The sequence below is a fragment of the Eucyclogobius newberryi genome, unplaced genomic scaffold (assembly GCF_026437365.1).
Source record: "Eucyclogobius newberryi isolate DKJ021-1_F unplaced genomic scaffold, fEucNew1.0.hap1 SCAF_4, whole genome shotgun sequence".
Lineage (NCBI taxonomy): Eukaryota > Metazoa > Chordata > Actinopteri > Gobiiformes > Gobiidae > Eucyclogobius > Eucyclogobius newberryi.
Genome location: NW_027316056.1, coordinates 2,040,632 through 2,057,617, shown reverse-complemented (window position 1 = coordinate 2,057,617; position 16,986 = coordinate 2,040,632).

The window sequence follows — 16,986 nt, the reverse complement described above, 5'->3', positions numbered from 1 at the left end:
ACGGAGAGAAGTTCTATCCGATACCGAGAAACCCGGAAATAAGAGCGCGAAGGACATAAGACTTTTATATATATATATATATATCTGTTCTGCGCACGCTGTAGAATAAACACCAGATTTATTTCGGCTCAAAGTAGTGTTGATCTGAAGTTCTATCGTTTCTCACTCAGTCGCGCGGCAGGAGCGGCGCATCGCGGAGCAGACAGGTGTGGGGCTACGTCACGGGTGGGCGGGGCACACGCGCTCTGAGACTACGTCACGGGTTGGGCGGGGCACACGCGCTCTGAGACTACGTCACGGGTTGGGCGGGGGAGCCAGATCGCTCTTCACAAGGGTGGGGGCGAATATCAAACCAAGCCGTTTGCATTTCCGGGTTGGTGAAGGGTCCAAGGTCTGGGTGATATTTCTGAACTATTATGTTAAGGGTGTTGCACAACCCTTATTATTATCAATTCTACACTTAGGATAGACTACGAAACGTGAAAAAAAGCACGTTATGGCACCTTTAAACAATATCCATTTTAGCTCTAGAATGTTGTGATGTCACCTGAAACCCAGCAATTGTGTACAATTTAATGAGTTTTGGCCGTTAGTTATAATATGGTCTCTACCTTGAATCTCTCCATTCAAGTATTTGCGTTGGCTGAAATCATATCTCCCAGTGTGTGAGAACCAATAATGCAACGTCCTTTCTGAAGCCCTGCACAACAGCTGACCCACAGTCTTGGTCCATGTCTGGACCCTTGTTGTGCAGCATTTACATCAATGACCTCCTGGATTTGTGCAGATGTAGATATCCTCATGTACGGGGATGAAGCTGTCATCTACAGTATGTGCATGGAAGGGATATGCAGCAAATTACAATCAAAATAACTGCTGGAAAAATTGTCAATTTCAGATTCACAGATGCTGAAGCAGAGCACAACATGGAATGTGATTTTCAAAAGCTCAAAAAGCAATGGTTGGAGAGGTGCCTGACACTAGCACCTTTCCCCAGCTCCTCTGCAGGACCACAGGGGGATGGAAGGTCCAGCAAGGAGCACATCTGGACTGTCACAGGTGAGACTGAGAACGGCATCTCATGTAGAAATATGGGAATCAAGTCATGACAGAAAATATTGATTTAAATAAATTGAAATCAATTTAGTCCAGTGAAAGAGTAATTACCAGATTAATACCATTCACAGAAATGACCGGTAAGCAAATGGATAACAGCCCAGAGCATCCCCTAAGGACAGGTCTAAGGCTTTGACCCTGCAGAAACCTACTTCCAAAGGTCACCCCGCGTCAAGGACATATGAACTATTAAATACAGCTTTGAACTGCTGAGGTTTGGCACCCTAATTAGATAGTTTATTGTGCCAATAAATATATACATGCAAAATAAAACATGTTAAGTTTGAGTCCAACGTTGCATCTGGACCCTGATTGGCTCCACAGAAGCTCTGTGTGAGCACGGGTTTGACCTAGGACTATAAGCCAATCTTCATTGATTAAACCTTTGCTCAATTTCTCTCATGCGGTCAGGGGAGTCTAGACACAGGTCTGCGCTGTATTTGTATATTCACCTTGTAATTATGTCACACATTTACTCCAAACCTGTAGTATAAAATGGTAAATAGCATAGAGCAAGGCAGCATCAAACAGGAGCTGTCAGGTGCAAGTGGCTTGTGGCCTTTGTATGTGCTATTTTCAGAAAAGGCCAATATAAAACTGTCTATTGTGGTATAATAATAAGACAGTATGGTGATATTAAAAATGGATATCGCCCAGCCACAGTCAGGGGTTTACATGTGCAAGTTGTGCAGGTGGCTGGGCTGGAACAGGACGAGCGAGCACGAGGGAGTGCAAGTCTGGGTTTTTAAAGGCGCAGAATGTCGTACTAAGCACTGCTTGTGCACAAAACAATAATACTACATGGGGCCATGACAGAAACTGTCATGGTTTTTAATTTTATGGTTACAGTTCTCGGCATATTGTCAACTGAGGTGTCTGAAAGGTCAAAGTAACAAAAGATTTTAAAATGCATGTGCCCAAGTTCTCGTCTGCAGGCCAAGAATACCATCACCCAAATCAGGTCAAATTCAAAACATCTGCATTTGGAATCCTAACAGCAAATTTTATGATAGAATTTCTGCCTGCCTAGAAACTTGAGAAATGATGGATGCCAAACTTGATCATGTCTATGGAGCTGCTGTTAAGTCCGTTGATTTATCCATCTTTATTACGGTTTACCTGGGGGGGAGTGGTCAAGAAATGTAAAACGTCAGACCCAGTGAAATCCCATCTGTGAGGGAAGTAAGTGGATTATGCTCTACTTCACTAGCAAGGACCACGCCACAACAATGGAATACGAAAGAATGTTTGTTGATAATAGTGATGAAGGATCGACGATGGATCGACGATGGAGCGACGATGGAGCGACGATGGAGCGACGATGGATTGACGATGGATTGACGATGGGGCGACGATGGGGCGACGATGGAACGACGATGGAGCTACGATGGAGCGACGATGGAGCGACGATGGGGCGACGATGGAACTACGATGGATCGATGTTGGAGCGATGATGGAGCAATGATGGATCGATGATGGAGCTTTGATGGAGCTTTGATGGATCGACGATGGATTGACGATGGAGCGACGATGGAGCGACGATGGAGCGACGATGGAGCGACGAAGGATCGACGATGGAGCGACGATGGAGCGACGATGGAGCGACGATGGAGCGACGATGGATTGACGATGGATTGACGATGGGGCGACGATGGGGCGACGATGGAACGACGATGGATCGATGTTGGAGCGATGATGGAGCGATGATGGATCGATGATGGAGCTTTGATGGAGCTTTGATGGAGCGATGATGGAGCGATGATGGAGCGATGACAGTTGGCTGGGTAGAGACTCAGGATGGGGGCTCTGTCTCGGGTAATCGGCTCAGCCGATTCAGACTCCTCCTCCGTAGATGGTGATGTGTTAAGGTGAAGATGATAGAGACATGGGGTGGGAGGGTGGGGTCCAGAGAGCAGAGACAACGAGAGTTGCTGGGATTGGCCTGTATATATAGGCCTTCTGGGTAATTAGAGGCGTGGTTAAAGAGTGGAGGTGTGGTTGCTGGAGAAGAGGTTGAGGCGTGGTCCTGCTCTCGAACCCAAGTTAACGAATAACGTCGTCAACTACACTTCATCCCGCACCGCTGAGAATCAACATGGATGGAAAAATAAAAAGATTGACCACACCGGAGGAGGCGATGACATTTTCCCCCCTGCAGGCTTTATTAGACAGAAAAGGACATTGTGAAATGTGGATGAGAGAGGACATCAGGACAGTCAGGATTCGAACTCACGAAACTGTTGCCAGCTGCACTTGGAGCCTGACACTGTTGCCAGCTGCACTTGGAGCCTGACACTGTTGCCAGCTGCACTTGGAGCCTGACACTGTTGTCAGCTGCACTTGGAGCCTTACACTGTTGTCAGCTGCACTTGGAGCCTGACACTGTTGTCAGCTGCACTTGGAGCCTGACACTGTTGTCAGCTGCACTTGGAGCCTGGCATGGGTGGACCGATGAGCTTTGTTTCCTTGTTTTTCCTTTGTCTCAATGAAAGGGACCCGGACTTTACAGGACACATGTGAGTATTTGCCTAATGCATGGATTGAAACCAGATGAAGAAAAGCAGTGACACAGCGACCTCCTCCACAGGACAAAGAGGGTATGATTCAGTACCTTGCCAAGTTCATACCAAACCTTTCATACATCAGTCCACCTCTTAGAAAGCTGCTTGAAGGAAATGTGGAGTGGCACTGGGAGGAACAATGGCTCCTTCTGAACTGACAACAGCTTGTCAGTTCTGAAGGAAATAGGAGCAGTCCTGCGGTAGGACGGTCAACCTGTGGCATACGGGTCAAGAGCAATCACTGACTGTCAGCAAAGGTACGCTGTGACGGAGCTGCCTAGTCAACCCCGGCACGGAGGGCTTTTTGTTATTTCCTCTTTGTAGAGGTGTTCATCCAGTGAGGAAATGGTTGAGTAATGGTTTGATTTATCTGGGAGATATTTTGAAAGTATTACTTTGGGGAAAATGGTGTTCTTTTTGTAATAGTTTTTTTGTTGGGTTATGTAATGCCCGTGGGAGGGGCATAAGAGTATAAAAGCAGGGTCATTCTAGCTGCCAGGAGAGAAGGTGTGTGGACCATGGATGTATTATATGATCTGGATAGGCCACGCCCCCTCTGCCTCTGGCTCCAAATTGAGTAGTGGCCACTTCGCAGAATGCAGCCTTTTGGTCGGACCATTTCAGGAGTTCTGCCTCTAAAATTACCAAACATGCTAGATTGTTTTTAGTCTAAAAATAAAATAGAAGGAATTTCACTCTTTGACTGTTTCTAAAAATACTTTAAAAATACAATTTAACCTCCCGGAGAACGGTGTACGAGCACCGAGCGCGCACGTGACCCTCATGAACGAGCCTCAGAAGAACATGTGACGGAAACTAAACACAAGCAGAAGAACACGTGATGGAAACTAAACACAAGCAGAAGAACGCGTGACGGAAACTAAACACAAGCAGAAGAACGACACGACGAGACCACGATACACGTAAGTTGTGTTTGTTTGTCATTCCTCACGTTTCACACATCGTTCCATATGAATTGTAAATCAACGATTACACAGTTAACACAAGTTAACACGAGCTAACACAAGCTAACACAAGCTAACGTTTAGCTACACAAAAAGATACATTGGAGCTACACGCCGTGATGGCTCGGGCCTTCTGCAAATAAATAACTCATTATGATTATAGACAAAAGGTTAAGCACAGATCAAGGAAAACTAGAGAAAAGGGGAAATTTCCAATTCAAAAACTACCACTAATTCAAATATAACCTGCTGAAATGGGTCATATATTACATATATAAATGTAAAGGTGACTCACAGGGGCTGAGACGACATTTGAGGTTTTATTACCCATTTCATAATGAAGTGTGCAAAGCGCACGCTTGTTTTCTATAGGAATGTCATGGATTTACTTCCATGGAATATGTAGAGATTTAGCAAACATGTCAGTTATGTTCTAACTTCTAAGGTTTAAACTTATGCATAAGTAAATGACTTTTGGTTCTAGCTTTAAATTAATGAATGTGAAAAGAGGAACTTTTGTGTTACAGAGCGAAATGTAAATGTGTCAATAACATATTCCAGCTTTTCCCTGTTAAATGTGCAGAATATATCAATGTTCTAATGAGAATCTTTCATCTTCTCCAGAGCGAAGCAGCCGTCCAGACCAGTGAGTTCGGTCTCTGTCTGTGCTGCCTAGAGCTCTACAGGTCACTACAGGTCACTACAGGTCACTACAGGTCACTGCAGGTCACTACAGGTCACTACAGGTCACTACAGGTCACTACAGGTCACCGCAGGTCACCACAGGTCTCTACAGGTCACTACAGGTCACTACAGGTCACTACAGGTCTCTACAGGTCACCACATGTCACTGCAGGTCACTACAGGTCACTACATGTCACTGCAGGTCACTACAGGTCACTACAGGTCACTGCAGGTCACTACAGGTCACTACAGGTCACTGCAGACACAGAGTCATCTCAAGTAAACTCCTGACGACTCCAAAGCAAAAGGTATTTTAATAATAACTTCTGCCTCCACTAAAAGTAAACAGTAGAATCAGTACTTTGAATTTATAAAATGTCTGTTAGTTTTGTTATGAGCAAAAAATTAAATGATAATTGTTCTTCAAAAAAGCCACTGCTGTGTCACATGTGAAGTGTATGTTATATGACACGTATAATCTAAAGCTGTGACATGTTCTGTTTGTCTCAGTCAAACGATGGAGCTGAACGGAGGAGTTTACTGAAGTCCTTTTCACCAGAAGACTGCGTAGCCATGGAAACAAAGTCTTGTTAAATACTGAGATATTCAGTATTTAACGCAATAATGTCACATTCATGTGCATATAACTGTCATGGAATTAGACAAACACCGATGCTATTCCGTAACACATCGAGACCACAATTCAACTTAGAATATGAAACGACACAGAAATATCAGACATTTGTATGGCAAGCTTGGGAGAAAACGCGGGGACTGATCACGCAAGCTGTTGTACGCAGCCTGCGTGATCCTCCTGCGTCTCACCCCGTTTTTTCCCATGCTGGTTGGTTTTATTAGATATTCTGGAATAGGCGGGTCACATTTCTCATTGGTCAGCTTCACATCAAGGCACTTGGTATTTTTCCGTAGAGATCAAGCCTTGGGTAAACATTACCCAAACTCCTCTGGGCTGTCACCCCCCTAGGGTAAACATCCTTTGGCCCATCTTTACGACCCCTTCACAAACAAATGCAGTTTGTCACACACCCGTTCTTCTCTGAGACTAATGATGCAAATAAAATATCACTATTATGCAGATAAAATACATCACAGAAATATAATCATATATTCACATTTTATCTCATTTCCCTCCTGTTTATCAAAGCATTAGTCTACTGTCTCATATGCCAAACATATTATTCTTTTCAGTTTTCAACATGTCTTTCATTATTGGTGTTAAAATGACACTTTTACACACAAAAAGTTAATGCACAATCTTCAAACATTGAACACACTTCTTTTCTCTCGGCCCACAACATGTCTACAGCATTACTGTCCTAAATTTTGAGTCAGATTGGTCAATCTCTGTAATTTGACAAACAGACAATTTATCTTGTCTATAATTTTGCGCGGTGTGATGGGAAATATAGAAGTACAAGCGGAAAGCCCTTAAACCCGCTGCTCTCTGGTCAGTCAGTTTGACTCGTCAGGGACCTCTCTGGACACCCCAATAGAATCAAATACGTAGTATCAGGTGCTACTGGAACCAGATTGTCCACTAACCTCTCGACCTTGACCCTGCGGTATGGTTCTGGGTGATGCTGGTCTTTGTTATGACCATGGTTGGCCACAAAAGGGATACATAGGCACATCGTCCTACACCCTTTGCCTCCAAGTGCCTTCTCAGCACTGTGTCCCCACACCACCATACGTCCTCGCTTGGTTTCTTAAGAGACCTTCTTCCGCTGCTCGCTTCGGTCACACCTATGACACATATGAACTGGTACATTTCCCATCTCAATTCATAATCTCATTAACATTGCATGTAGTTATGTTGTAGCAGATAAAAAAGAACTCTCTTAGTTAGTGCAAACAACAGTGGCTGTGTAATCTGCCATTGTGTTTCTTCAGCTACTGTCATGTCAATTATACATTGTACATTATTACACATCATGCATTTCATAACCTTTCAAGTTGATCACTTATTTTCTTCCCTCTATATTCCATTTACCGGTATACACAGTTGTGTATGTTTATCGATTGTCCCGATTGTCCCGTGCATAATACAGGTGTTCAGCACCCATATTATCGTCATCGCTGTGATGATGATAACTGTTGATTCTTTTTCCACAGAGTATGGTACTCTGCGCACCGTAGCCTCTGGCTCTCGTTCATCGTAGCAGAGTATAGTACTTTGCGTACTGTAGAATCTGTCTCCTCATCCATTGTAGCAGAGTATCGTACTCTACCGTAGACTCTGGACAAAACTCATACAAACGAAGTTCTGCGTCTGCGATGTTATGGATCTGCCGCTGTGTTGTCCAGACATTTCTCTCACTTTCCCATGAGAGCACCCATGTTCTCGTCCCTCCAATGGTCGGTGTGTGGCTCCGTCCACCTTGCTCGTCTCTGTAAACACGACATCTCCAACACGTTCTCTGCGGTGATAAACAAAGTCTTTTCGACAATTCAGTGTATTTCAAACAGTTTTCTTGTTTACAAATTTTTTACAACAATTTTTTTTTAGTAATTATTGATTCGGAATATTTGTTTACACGTACATATCCCTCCTTTTTGAGATATGGCCTTGCCCATTTCTCAAACTTCTACATTTAAACAAAATTCAATAATCCAGATGTCCAAGATGTAATCAAGGAAGAGATGGAATTGCGTCTGTCACTCCAACTCCGCAATGTCACCTCTTGACCTTTCACAGTTCAGTGGTCACATCCCTGGCTGAGCCCCCCCTTCCACGGCGCTGGGCCCCCACCCTGTGTGTCTGTAATCCGACACTGCCAAACCTATCTGTTTTACCACCATTTGTTTCAAACTCCAAATGTTTCAAACTCTAAATGTCTCAAACTCTAAATGTTTCAAACTCTAAATGTTTCAAACTCTAAAAGTCTGGTGTCCACGTGTGCGCGCGTATGTATGTATGTATGTATGTGTGTGTGTGGGTGCGTATGTGTGTGTATTCAAATACATCAAACTATAATAATTATTTCAATAATTCCCCCGTTGAGCTGGCCATAAGGGTCAGTTCACAACTTAGAATTCTTCATCACATAATTAACATCAAATTTCACATCTCCTCTGTGGGTGTGGCCTGAATAAATTCACACATCTAATGTAATATGTGCTAATCTTCTATATGTGCTTCAAGTGAGTTTCAAACTCAATCTCTCACACCTGCTCATGTGGTGCTTTACAAACATTGTGTATTAGTTTGTTCTAGCAAGTCTATATGTGTATTACAATCAAAATTATTCTAAACCTTCCCCTTGTTTATAGTTTTCACTATCTTCAGGTAATCTGCGGGTCTCGTAAAATTTATTCTACTCCCCCCAGGCCCCTCCTGTAGTCTAACCCCTCTTGGCTCTGACCTGAGTCCTATAATGTTTAAGTCCTGTTATCACTGGTTTCATAACTTCTATAGCGTCTAAATTTAGATGATACTGTCTAATTTAAATCTATTCAATTCTTGATTAAATCTCCACAATCCTTCAGATATTTAATTAGAATGTCAAATTCTTTCCCTGTTAATGTTAACTTTTCCTATTATTCATCAGTCAACCCCCCCTGAGGTGGTGTTGCTGTTGGTGTCCCTGTGATCCATAAAGATAACAACATCTGCTCCATCCTGAGTCCTCTCCAGATTATTTCCCAGTCAATAGCCCCTTATCTCTGACTATCTTTTATGACTTGGTGTCGTTTGCCTTTAGTTAATGACCCATTCATGTCTTTCCAAGGAGGACATTGGACATCACTCTTTAACTTATTCCCTCACTCACGTCTACATCGCAATACGAGGTTTCCTCATGATAATACAAATAAATAAGTTACTGATATAACTTTTACTATCACTTTACTTACTGCCCGTTCTACTCCTATGTCCAAAAACATCAGTAGTCACTCATTTACCCACATTATCACTTCCAGGCCCATGCCTGGCATTTGATCCTAAATTTAAAAACACTTCCGTCTTTTCGTCCTGTACTTTCATCTAGTCATGCATTATGTCCAAAAAAATAATTTTCGTCAAGTCCAAAAATAAACAAAACAAAACAAAACATAGCTTTGTTTGGTGCACACAAAAAAACACAACTTTTGTCTTCTATGTCTGGGACAGGAAGTGTCCTGTCTGTGATCACATTCTCCCCCAAAAATTGGTCATCTATAAAAATCTGAAATCATCTTCATCTCTTATCAAATTTAATAAAATCTTTATAATTGATTGTTGTCAATCAAACAAAACCCTTAAATTTGTTGAAATACTAAAATTTAAAACCAGCTGAGTTTAGTTCCTAATTTATTCCTTCCTTCAGAGCGTCCTCTGAACTGCTTTCTCCTCTCCATTCTCCTGCCTTGTTGACCCCCCTTATCTCCCCCTCTCTGCCACGTCATCTGAGCACACTGGAAGTCTCCCTCCAAAATCCTCTTATGACTTTTCCTTTGTCTTTTTACAGTTTGGGGTGATAATTTTGGCATTATGTGGTCTCGGTCGTCTGAGAGAAATGCTACTTGCTTTACAGTCACGGTCAATGTCAAGCTTCTAGAGAAAATTCCTTATTAGAATCCTCCGGACATAAATGTGGTGTTTAATGATTCACCCATGACTGCAAATTTTAGATCTCTCAGAATAACGCCTTGTGACCCTTGTATGATTAATTGTGATTCACACTTGTTAGTTAATCACTTATTAACCCTCATTCACACATTCACACTTCTCTCTTACTTCCTTTGCTCGTGCACAGCGCTTACATTCACTCATCTTTATGTCAGTAACAACTCGGCATAAGGCTTCATGACTTTCTTTCGGTGAGAAACTTAACTCATGGTGAGCAATTTAACTCCTTTATGTGAGAAACTTATCTACACAAAGCCACCCAATATTTTTCTTTTTTAATGAGTAAATATTAAACTCCTGTATTTTATTTAATGAGTAAATATTAAACTCCTGTATTTTTTTTAATGAGTAAATATTAAACTCCTGTATTTTATTTAATGAGTAAATGTTAAACTCCTGTATTTTTTTTTAATGAGTAAATATTAAACTCCTGTATTTTTTGACTGAGAAATATTACACTCCTGTATTTTTTGTCAATGAGAAATATTAAACTCCTGTATTTTTGACTGAGAAATATTAAACTCCTGTATTTTTTACTGAGAAATATTAAACTCCTCTTTATGCGAGTAACTAAACTCCTGCATAAAGCCTATGCATAAAACGTTTCGTGGCTAACTCTTTCACACACAAAGTTTTGTCTGACCTTCTTTGTCGTCTGTGTTCTCCTGCTGCTTCGAAACGACGCGCTCTCCTCGCGGAGAATGAGGTACGATGGGCGGCCACGGGAAAAGTGGACTTCCTTTAGCTGTGCACAGACTTCACCGATTCACCCGTCAATCTCCGCGAAGGGGCTGCTTGTCGTCCGGCTCGATAGGACCAGAAAATGTGATGGAATTAGACATACACCAGATGCTATTCCTTAACACATAGAGAACACAATTCAACTTAGAATATGAAACGACACAGAAACATCAGACATTTGTGTGGCATGCATGGGAGAAAACGCCGGGCTGTGTCAGCCAAGCCGTTGTAAGGAGCCTGCGTGATCCTCCTGCGTCTCACCCCGTTTTTTCCCATGCTGGTTGGTTTTATTAGATATTCTGGAATAGGCGGGTCACATTTCTCATTGGTCAGCCTCACATCAAGGCACTTGGTATTTTTCCGTAGAGATCAAGCCTTGGGTAAACATTACCCAAACTCCTCTGGGCTGTCACCCCCCCTAGGGTAAACATCCTTTGGCCCATCTTTACGACCCCTTCACAAATGCAGTTTGTCACACACCCGTTCTTCTCTGAGACTAATGATGCAGATAAAATATCACTATTATGCAGATAAAATACATCACAGAAATATAATCATATATTCACATTTTATCACAATAACTGATGTAAAAGAGTGTTTATTTTACCATTATTATTAGTACTATTTTGTCTTACGCTGTTTTTATTTTATCTTTATCTTTATTATTCCTTATTAAGGTATGAGAGGTTCTGTCTATAGGAGTTTTTGTTTATCAGAGTTTTGTTTATAAGAGTTCTTCTGTTAAGAGTGTTTTTTAAACTTCCTACAAGTTATCTGTCCTTTTCCTCTGGATCTACCTGCGTTGCAACAACGAAATTTCCCCATGTGTGGACAATAAAGGAATATCTTATCTTATCTTATTCAGTTTGTTCTATTTGACTTATACAGGTTGTTTTATCATTGTTCATTGTTTTATGTTGCACTGAATCACCAAAGCAAGTTCCACTGTTTGTGAATTCTGTTCTTTGACAAAGGCAATAAACCTTTTCTGATTCTAATAATAATAATAAAAAGAATGAACAGTACAGACTCCAAAACTCCTTAATAAGGAGACAATTTAACCACATAGAAGCTTTAAAACTCATTGTAGCTTTAAAACTCAACTAAAACTGTGGCTAAAATCAATTCATTATTTGTAGCTATAATCAGATTTACATTTATTGAACAAGTTCATTCATGTTCATTATTCTTATTAAATACATTAATAAACAAATGTGTTTTGTATTTATTAAAGATTGACATGATACAAAAACGACACACAAGGAAACTGAATATAATTAAATACTGTTTAACTCCATTCTGTGACAGAATTGATTATGTTTTATATTTCTTCTCATTTGATAAAAAAAAATGCATATTGGCCAAATTATATTATGTAAATTAGTAACTGAAAAGTTAAATAACAAAATAAATACCCAAACCAAAAACTACAGAAAATGATGAGGACGTTATTAAACCTCTAAATGTAATTAATTGTCATTAAACCAGACTTTTTATCTTAACACTTCTTTATAATTCTCTTAAATATCAGACCTTTACAACATGATTCATGTATATTTATAGATGGATATAACAATCCATCATTATACGTTACGTAAACAGACTATTTCAGGGCAAATCGTTCCAAAAGTCGGTGTTGGCTCTTCTCAGTCGTTCACGCTGCTGTGACGTGCGCGCTCCCGACGCCAAAGCCTCACGGCGATGACCTCACAAAAGTGGGAGGAGATATACCAGTATTCAGGAAGTAATGCGGAACTAAAACACTTTTTTGGAACCATGCGCCAATGAGCAGCTCCATCTTGGCTTCCGGGGGCTTGGTGTGGACGCAGAGTGGGCAACACCTGGAGCAGAAAAACCTAGAGACTAGAATTCTTGACATCAGCTTGTAAATATGTTTTTATCCTTTTTCACTTTGTAAATAGCATGAGGGTTTTTCCAAATTTGTTGCACAAAATAAATAACCAAAAACAGAATTTTCGACTCGGCCATTATATTTTTGTAAAGAGCCCACACCAGATTGAAAAAGAGCTACTTGCTATTGTTTGGGCTGTGAAAAGTTCCATCAGTACATTTATGGAAAGTGACCACAAGCCACTTGAGAGTACTTTCAGAAAGTCACTGTACCAAGCTCCCATGAAGTACCATTTATTAGTGTAAGATTTTGTTTTTGATGAATGTTCTAACAATGAGAAATAAAAAAGTTAAAGTTACTTGATGTGACACTGCAACAGTATAAATTTGAACTGAAACTTGTTCAAAAGGGGTGTGTGATGTATTTATGTTATCGCCCCGTAGTAATAACTGTGTATTACGCATATCATAATGTGGGCGGGGTTTGTGTACCGCGTGTTCATGCCGAAGCAGTCTTCAAGTAAATGCTTATTCTAACAATAATCAGTCATCAAGCCTCCTGAATATAACACGTACAACAGGAAGGAACGAATCAAAACACACAAACTAAACAAGGTCGTTCAAATCTTAAACTAGTTGGCCTATGACCAAGATTTTGTGCCAAATAGAACTGACCTGAGATTCAAGGTCTGGATTAAAAAAGGTATGAACATTTTTGACCAGATTGTAAAAGATAATCAGATTAAAAGCTTTAATATGTTGACTTTTATATGTACTTGTAAATAGGAAGTTATTATAACCTGTGTGTCTATGTCTATGTCTGTTGACCCTGCGACAGGTTGGCCACTGTCCAGGGTGTACCCCGCCTAAAGCCCAAAGTCACTGGGATAGGCTCCAGTCACCCGCGAAAGGGAACAAGTGGTAGAAAATGAATGAATGAATGAAAAACGTTTTTATAACCAGGAAATTAAACAAAGTAATGACCATTATAATCCTCTGACTGATTTTTTTTTATTTTTATCAAGGCTTATAAATCAGAACTTTCAAGGGGAATTATATCTAAATTATACCAATGCATTACTAATCTGGACAGCTACTCTACTTAATATATTCAAAAGAAATGGGAAAGAGAGGGTAACTTTGTTTTGACCGACAAAGAGTGGGAAAGTGTTGGTTCATCCCAGTGAAGAAGCTCACAATCACATGTCTGAAGGGAATTTTGTCTTTCATAACACCCTGCCAAAGTGCTCATTACTCACAAGGAAATGCCAACTGTTGTAGAAACTGTGGCAGTCAGGAGCAAAACCACTATCACGTGTCTTGGGATGGTCCTGTTGCTCAAAATATTGGACTGAAATGCACTGCTGACGGTTTTTGACATTCCACTCCTTTTTAGAACTATGTACTCTGGCCTCAAACCTCTTGCCATGGACTCAATAAACAGATACCGTTCAGGGTTCAGAATAAGCAGTATTGCATCGCAAAATGTGACGCAATTTTTTCTCAAATGCGATGCGTTCGTCAGAAAAAAGGGCTTTTGTATCGCAGCTTTTGCGATACAAAAATGTGTGTTCAATTGTGTAACCAAAGCGCCTAAAAGTACTGATCACTCGTCAATCGATCGTCAATAACGTCATGACACATGTAGGACGCTGTGTGGACATGACGAGTCCCGCTGCTGTCTCAGACCACGAGTCTGAAAGTGGGAGGAGCCACGTGCGGTAAAGTTAGCGTCACAGATTCAGACTTCCGAGGTCAATAACTCCTAAACGCAAAAGTCTTTGCAGATCATTCACATCCAAAATATTCATATTTACACTGCCAAGTGACACAACCTCGTTTTTAACAATCAGATGCGTATTTTGGGCGCAGCGAATTACACTGATCCGAATGTGCAGCTGGAGCTGAGGCGAGTGCTTGGGGACCGTCATCAAATGTGCAGCCGGAGCGGTGACGAGAGTACTTAGGGACCGTCATCAAGTAGCAAAACGAAAAATGGAATGGAACGTCAAATAGAGCGGTACAATTTGAATAACACATAATATACACCATGATGGACGCCACAGCAACCTTTATTTTTCCATCAGAAGCTTAACACATATTTTTTGTGAGTGTAATGACAATTAATATGTAAATAAGACATCTGATTGATGATGATATGGAAGAAAGTTGTAAATAAATTAATCTAACTTCAACAACTAATTTTATTTGCAAGTTTTCTGGGTTTAAAAAAAAAAAGTTTGAAAAGTGTTTAAAAGTTCATTTGTTTGGAGTTTTTTTTTAAAAATAGAATGTTTACAAATACATTTTAAATAAATAATCTTGTTACATCAATGGAAAATATTGATTGTTAGTCACATTTGTGTTTTGCTATGCAATTATCAAATTGCTATACAAATTTGAAAAAATGAACAGATTGTTTAGCAGCACCGCTATACAAGTGAAAATCCTTCATATGAACCCTGCCATTGGAATATACTTCTAGGAGCAGGAAAAACTTACTTTGGAAATTGGCAAATTTGACCGACTGTACAAAATCCGATTTTTATTTTGTTTTGATTGTGCCCTGATTGTTTATTTTTATTTTTTATTGTCTAGTTGATGTCTATTTGTATCTAATTTTAAAATGTTGCTCTTTAGTTCTGTGTCTACTCGTGTGTTTTGTATTTATTTTTCTTCTTTGTATATATGTTTTTCTTCTATAAAATATATATATATATATATATATATATATATATATATATATATATATATATATATATATATATAAATCATTTCTGCCTCCTGTCACTTTTGTCTTTACTCAAGCTTTTTAGAGTGTATTCACATCACACAACTTTCTGTTCCTGATGATTTTGTCTTTATTGATAGATGTAGACGTCCACCTTTCTCAGATTCACTTTGATTTAGCCATTTTATCCAACATGCTGAAGTCAGCGTATAGTGAAGACTTCAGGGCAGATTTGGAGAACTGGCTGCACCAAATGCATGAACTTGGTAAGCACCCTTATTCCAACTATATGTATGTATTTGAACATGGCTAATCATACTAATAATGCCTGTTTCTTTTTTTTAAGAAAACATCCTTCATCTTTTTAAACAATACCAGCAAAGGTGGACATTTTTGACCAAGGTGTTCAATAGTTCATCTATGTGCATCTTAATCAATGACTTGGTATGTTGCATTTACATTTAAATGTTTGTTTGAAAGAAGAACTCGGCTCTGTGTTTAGAAGAATACTTGATACAGAATACTGACTACCTAAATGTGTAACATATTCCGATACATGGTCCCAACAGACTACTGTATTCTTAATACTTGGAATACTTGTACTCATATTGAGTGGAATTATATTACAGTGTAAAAATGCAACAGCTTTATCACGGTTTGGAATAAAGGAAAAATGGCACATGTACATACTACAAGAGCTGTGTTTTCTATTACTCTTACTAATACTATGCAGTTTGAACCCAACATTGTAAGAGCAAATACAGCAAAGTGAGCCTAGTCCCTCAATCGTCAAGGTTCCATAGCAAAAGGGAATTTCATTCTGACAATCAAGAACAAGTTTTTAGATTGAGGACGTTTTGTTTCTCATTCAAGTAGCTTGTTCGGTTCCTCCTAAGATTAAAAGAAGAAAAATAATTAAAAGAAAACACAGGTTTTGGAACATTTTGGTGCGTGCATGTGTCATTTTTCTTTTATTCCAAAAGGTGATAAAGCTGTTAGATTTTTACATTGTAATATAATGCGACTCAATATAAGTACAAGTATTCAGTTTACAGAGTCAAATAAACACTGCAATGTATTCCTTTGATTTTAGGAAAGTAACTGTATTCTTAATACCACCAAATTAAAGAGTAGTGTAATACATCGGTGTAATCCCTCATTGGTCCAGGCGTGTTCCATAGTAGAAAAAGCTTCAGTTGTTTCATCTGGACTCAGTTAGAAAAAATAGACGTTTCGACTCTCATCCAAGAGTCATTGTCAATAAAAGAATTTAGGTCGAGAACTCCGATATTTATACTATTCAGTGGTAAGTCCAGCCCATTGGGAGGAGCCTTCCTGAAGAGGAAAGAGTTTGTTACAACAGGAATTTACCCTCTTGGTATCTACCGAGCCTATTCAACCCTTTAATGGGCTATTAGTCTCCCCTTTGTCTTTGTGAGACCCTGGCTCACCCACCCTGAGTACCTGATTAACATCTAAATGTCCTGGTACTGGTGGGTGAGCCAGGGTCTCACAAAGACAAAGGGGAGACTAATAGCCCATTAAAGGGTTGAATAGGCTCGGTAGATACCAAGAGGGTAAGTTCCTGTTGAATAGTATTCACTGAATAGTATAAATATCGGAGTTCTCGACCTAAATTCTTTTATTGACAATGACTCTTGGATGAGAGTCGAAACGTCTATTTTTTCTAACTGAGTCCAGATGAAACAA